This window comes from Acinonyx jubatus, chromosome A1 (genome assembly GCF_027475565.1).
Source record: "Acinonyx jubatus isolate Ajub_Pintada_27869175 chromosome A1, VMU_Ajub_asm_v1.0, whole genome shotgun sequence".
Lineage (NCBI taxonomy): Eukaryota > Metazoa > Chordata > Mammalia > Carnivora > Felidae > Acinonyx > Acinonyx jubatus.
In genome coordinates, this window is record NC_069380.1 from 204,688,000 (window position 1) to 204,694,808 (window position 6,809).

Here is a 6,809-nt window from a genome sequence, read left to right on the forward strand (position 1 = left end):
ATAAATGGGCACTACTATGCAGGAAATAATGTTCCCAGATACTTCAGGAGTCTTTACCCAGAAAGGTATTACCATTTACTATCTGGAGGCATTATAGACAGGAATGAGCCAGCATTGATCAGTAAGCAATAAATAAAGATTCTGGAATGAATAAATAAATAAATAATCCATGTTTATGACTGATACTACATTATGATTCATGAAATGACAAGACTAAGAAGAAAATAAATATTTTAAGACCTAAAAAGTCTGTATGTGGCAGATAAACTTTAATGTGAGTATTTAGGTCTAAATATCTAAAATTCATCTAATCAATACATATTTATTGAGTACCTATTATATACCAGGTAGGGTGTTGGATACTAGAAATAAAGCAATGGGGGAAAATCTTTGCCTGCATGAAGCTTATAGTCTATACAGGAAACAGACATAAATTAATAACAAAAGTGTCGAGTTGTGCCTGTAATAAGTCCCGCTAAAGGAGAGATTTGTGCCTTGATTTCTACTTTGGACAATGAGATCAGGAACCACATGTGCTTTATTCACTGTTGTCTTTCCAGCACCTAGCACAGAGTCTGGCATAGAGGAATTGCTCAATGGATCCTTACTGAATTGCTTGGATGAATGAATAAGTGAATGAATAAAGGAGAGTGTATAGTAGAAGGATATGACCTAGAGTTGTCAGAGAAGAGATTCCCTAAATGAAGCTGACTTCTGAAGGATGTTCATCTAGTAGAGAAGGGAGGGAAGACTATGCCAGGGAATAAATGTGCTAGTCAGGAAGCATGGGTCACATGAGGAGAGACAGGATGGCTGGCTGTCATTGTCATAAAGAAAGAGAGTCCAGGGCACCTGGGTGGTTTGATTGGTCTGGCTCTTGATTTAGGCTCAGGTCTTGATTCCACAGTCGTGAGATGGAGCCCTGTGTCTGGGCCTGCTTAAGATTCTCTCTCTCTCTCTCTCTCTCTCTCTCTCTCTCTCTGTCCCTCCCCAGCTCATGCACACAGGCTCTGTCTCTAAAAAAAAATGGAGTCATTTATGCAAGATGGGACAAGGATCTAAGCAGCAGGAGAGAGGTCCTCCAAGACCAATTAGGGAGTTCTGTTTTTATCTTAAGTTCAAAAGAAAACCACTGAGTACTTTAAGCCAAAGGAAGGGTAGCATAATCAGATTTGTTCTTACAATTGTTATTTTGCTTATTGAGTTGGGTGGGGAGGGAAGAGCAATAGGAGACAAAGGTACTACCTGGGAAGCTACTGCAATAATGTAGGTAAGAGATGATGGTGACTTGGATTATTGTAGCCATGGAGGGGCGGACGGAGTCAAGAGAAATCTAGAAGCTGAGCGACTGCACACATAGAAGGGCAGAGAGAAAAAGAAAAGAGAGGTATCAAGGAAGGCTGTTGGATTCCTGGCTTGCATGACCGAAGAGGTGGGGTGTCACTCACTGAGTTAGGAGGTCATGTGAGACCCGGGTGGCACGGGGACTCATGGGTTCAGTCGAACATATGGAATGAATGGTTACGAGTGAATAATTAAGGCCCAGGAAGGAGAATCAGAAAATATTCATTTGCCTCATTCTTTTTCATTTCCTATATAATTAGTGAGCACCTATTTTCAGCCAAGATTGTGGTAGTCGTTGCTCCCTATGGACACTGGCCAGTATGTATCCCTGAATTCTTGTTAAAAAGCCACAAAAAAATAAAAATGTGTAACTTTGTGTGGGGATGGATGTTAACTAAACTTATTGTGGTGCTCTTTTTCCAATACATACATATATCAAATTATTATGTTGTATGCTTTAATACCAAATTATATGTCAATCAAATATCAATAAAACTGGTGGTGGGAAAGCCAAAGCAGTGCTGGGCAGGTGAGAAATCGTTTTAGGAGTAATTATGCCTTCCCTGCACGGAGACTAACTGTATCTCCATCTCAGCATAGTGTTTTTAGCATTTTTCTCCTTTTAGCATTGTTCATGTTCAAGAAGCCCATAAGGAGCTGGAAAATGACCATATTAATGTGACGGAAATTTGTTGAGAATTAGAACAAATCTCCTGAAGGTTTACGTAAAATAATGAAAGCTGAGGAAAGAAAACGTAAAGTCTGAAGAACAACCAAAGATATATTTATAAATTAGCCTGGGGCCCCCTGAAGCCTGGAGAGAGAAGTTTACAACACATAAGAGAAGAAGATAGAGACGAGCAGAGATGGGATGAAGAATGGAGGCATTATCACCAGGTATATTAGAACAGGGCCTCTCAAACTTTTTTATTTTTAATTCCAGTGTACTTACATACAGTGTTATACTAGGTTCAGGTGTACAATATAATGATTTAACAATTCTATATACTACTCAGTGCTCATCACAATAAGTGTGCTCTTAATCCCTTTCACCTAATTTACCCATCCTCCCTTGACAAAGAGGCAAGAATAGGCAATGGGCAAAAGACCGTCTCTTCAACATATGGTGTTGGGAAAACTGGACAATTACCTCAAAGAGAATGAAACTGGACCACTGTCTTACACCATACACAAAAATAAACTCAAAGTGGATGAAGGGCCTAACTGTGAGGCCTAAAACCATAAAAACTCTAGAAGAGAGCACAGACAGTCATTTCTCCGACATTGGGCATAGCAACATTTTTTCTAGCTATGTCTCCTCAGGCAAGGGAAACAAAAGAAAAAATAAACTATTGGGACTACATCCACATAAAAAGCTTCTGCACAGCCAATAAAACTATCAACAAAATGAAAAGACAGCCTACTGAATGGGAGAAGATCTTTACCAATGACATATTCAGTAAAGAGTTAGTATCCAAAATATATAAAGAGCTTACACAACTCAACACCAAAAAAACCTCGCAAATAATCCAATTAAAGAGGGGCAGAAGACATGAACAGACATCTCTCAAAACTTTAATGTGCGTTGGTATCAGTTGGGAAATTGTTAAAGTCCCAATCATAGTTCAGTAGATCTGGATGGAGCCTAAAATTGCGCCTCTCTACCAAGCTCCCAGGTGATGCTGGTACTGAGTACGGCAAGGGTTTAGACTAGCAGATCTTAAAGGGCCAGAAGAACACTGAGTCCGGGTTCCACAGTGTATTTTCTTTTAATTTTATTTTTATTTTTGATAGAGAGAGAGCGAGCAAGCCAGGAAATTGCCGGGGACAGGGGGCGGTGCAGGGACAGAGGATCCAAAGCAGGCTCTGTGCTGACAGCAGCGAGCCAAGGCGGGCTCGAACTCAGGAATGGTGGGATCCTGACATAGGGTAGAGTCCGATGCTCCACTGACTGAGCCAGCCAACCTTGCATGGCTGGTTCCACCACTTATTAACCGTGTGCCCTTAGTGAAGCAACTTGGCCTCGCTAAGCCTCAATTTCCTCATCTCTAGTGGAGAGTAATAATAGTACATTCTTCATAGGGTTACTGTGAGGATTAATTGAAATAACTGTGGGCCTATAACAAGTATTTCCTGCATGTTAACTGTTAGTATTATTAGTATTATTAAAGTCATAATTCCGGGAGGTGGTTAAGACTGAAAGCACAAAGTAGTTGAAGAAGGTTTTAGGTAACTTAAAACCATCTGGTGGATCCACAAAATGGATTAAAATGGATAAAAATGTTTGAAACTGAGGCATATCACTATGGCATATGATTACTGAGTTTAACTTATCAGATACATTTTACATTTTAGGTTCATTATTTCTCATTAGTCCATCCAACAACTGCCTGTCCAAATACCAACGCCAATAAAACAGAATTATACCAATCTCTGGACATAGAGGACTTAAGCTGACAAAGGCATCCATGGGAGAAAAGTCAACTTCAGGACTATCATAAGAATATGTTTGTGCTCAAATAATTTCATGCTTCTATAATAATAGAAATTTCCCCTCCATTTGTCTTCCAGTGCAATGCTTTTATGTCCAACATTAGTGATGCATAAATTACCCAGATTAGAAAGGACATAGAGAGAAGAGGACATAATTTATCTCCTTGAACATACAATGGATTTAAAGGGAGCTCTGACTCTTTCTAGTATAGTGTGTGCCCCAAAGGTCCTCCTGGAATCCAGGGGGAGATAAAAGTCCTTCAAAAATAGTTTACTTATTGACATCAGTAAATCTGAAGTAAAACAATTAAGTGCTTTCAATTCATTTTATCACAAACAATTATGCATTGAGAACCAGCTATATGCCTGCCAATGTCCTAGGAGTTGTGCAAGGGCAAGAAATTTAAGTCAGTTCCTAGGCCCAAGAAATACATGATTGGTTTTTCAGACAGGTCATATACACACAAAACACAACAATGTACAGGGCACCATGTGACTGATTACCAAAGTGGCATTCATAAGAGGTACTAAAGGAGAATAAACATGAGAATGATCAGAGTTAGTAGAAAATATCATCTGAGGAAATAGCACCTGATTTGTGCCTTGAAGAGTAACTGAATTTGTATAAAGCTAGAAGTTGGAAATTCATTATTGGCTGACGCAGCAAGAACAAGTTTGGGGTAGGAGTGGTGAAGCAATATGGCATGATTTTGTGTCTGCAGAAAACAATGGAAAATTAAAATGCAATACGCATTCAGTATGGTGGGGCAGTGTCATAAGAAGATTTTGACAGTCAGTTGAGGAGGCTGGAATGGGAGAGGGCAATGCATTACAGGAATGCACATGAATGTGTGTATAGTAATATATGTGTGCATATATGTGTATTTACTTAATAGTTAGAAAAATTATTGAAACTGCATTTTCAATGTAACACCAACTGGTAATGCGGACATATATACCCTGTATCCATAGCGTGGAGCACCTAAACTTTGTCAACGCTCTACTCTCCTACCTAGGAGCTCATATTTGGCAATCTATATAAATATAGATAAAAGGATTCTTTGGTCTGGGAACCTTTTTTTTTTTTTTTTTTTAGTTTAGTTTTATTTATTTTGAGAGAAAGAGAGAGCATCATATAGAAATTGTATGCCCTTCAATTCCCTAATTATAAACAATGATCTGTAGAAGACCACTGATGTATACCTCTGAGCAGCTAGTCACAAGACTTCATCTGCGTAGGCTAAGGGCTATGGAAACAGATCTGATCTTGTCTGATCTTCTGTGTGTACTCAGTGATCCGGACAACATGATTCTTGTTTGGCCTGAAATGTCCATTTCTTGCTTCAGAGTCCTTATTTCTAAGTCTAGGTCACTACTCATGTTACCTCTAAACATCATCTTTACTCATCTTTATTGATCAAGTTCTTCATAAAGTTCTGCTTCCCTGCAGTAGGTTCCTTAAATTCTGACCGTGGCTTTGCTGCACTAGATTCTATGTCTACGTGTGCCTTCCCTCTGGCAGCTGTGTTTCCTCTGGGAGAAGAGTGGTCTTCTGTCTGCTGTGGCAAGCAACAGTCACTTCTTCTTGTAGTGAGAACTGAAACCAGAACCACCATATGCCATTTCCTGGACACTTCCTATTAAAGTTCCCTTCCCTCACCCACAGAAGCTGTAGTTTAGTGGTTACAGGCAACAGGTTCTTGGATTTGAGCGTCAGCATTGCAACTTACCAACTGCACATTCTTGGACATGTAGCATTTCTACACATCAGCTTTCCTTTTTTTAGAGCAGGATAATAATAGTGCCAACCCGTGGAGTTATTGTGAGGATTAACTAAGTGAATCAATATAAAGGGATTTAGAAAGTTATTTGGTACATAACAGGTACTCACCAAAGGTTTCTTGTGATTCTTATCTTGTTATTAAATCTCTTTTGCCCCAGTATCATGTAGATTACATAGCACAGCACTCATTCACTCATTAAGTTTCTCCAAGTAAAGTAGGTTCTAAAATTACAATCTTTATCATTATCATTTAACTAGGTGTTTGACTATTTCCATGCATATTTTTTCCGTGTTGGTATGAGTGACAATACCAAGTGTGAGAGAGTACTACGTTACTGTTCAGTGGTAACCTAACTATTTGGGAAAAATTCTTACTGAGGATTGAGAAATGATTAGCACTTGATGTAATTGACAAAACCGCCATGTCAAAGTGAATGAAATCTGACATTCCTAAATGCTTTCGTGGCTATAAAACTTCTAAATTTACATAAGACCCATCAACTAGTCCATCAGCTAGTTGACACATCCCTGAACCCCGACTCGAGGGTTAACTGAAACAATGTAAAGCAATGTAATTCTTATTGATGTTCTTGTTACAGAGATGAGATTTTTGTGTCTGAAAAAATCAAAAAGCAATACAAAATTGAGGGTATTATGGAAGGTCAGGAAGGAGTGAAAGGGATGTAGAATAAATATCAGGAAACATTTATGAACAGTAAATGCTATTAGAATGGGGTCATTACAATCTCCTTCCCCAAGGGCCCTTAACGAATGTGGATTTAGATGTAATCCTGTTTTAGCTCAATAATTCAATGCATACCTTGGCAGCAAAGGGAGTGGATTTGATTATCTTGTTAAGGTTCTTTTGGTCCTCCGATGCTATAATTCTGAGAGAGAAACTTCTGGTATTCCTGAATCTCATGTTTCTCAATTAAAAATAGAAGAATGGTAATGCTAAACTGTGTTACATTGCTCTGAGGTCTTAGTGCTAAAGGTATTATAAACAGCATGGATGCAATGTATTTATTACTAACTGGAGAAATTGGTGATTTGAAGAAAAAGGAGGCACTCTGTAATTTTTAGATGTTAAGTCTTTCTTAGCATTTTCTAATTTTAGAAACGTTTACCTGTAAACAAAAACATCCTATAATATTTTAGAAACATGTTATAGCTATTTCAGTAAAGTTTT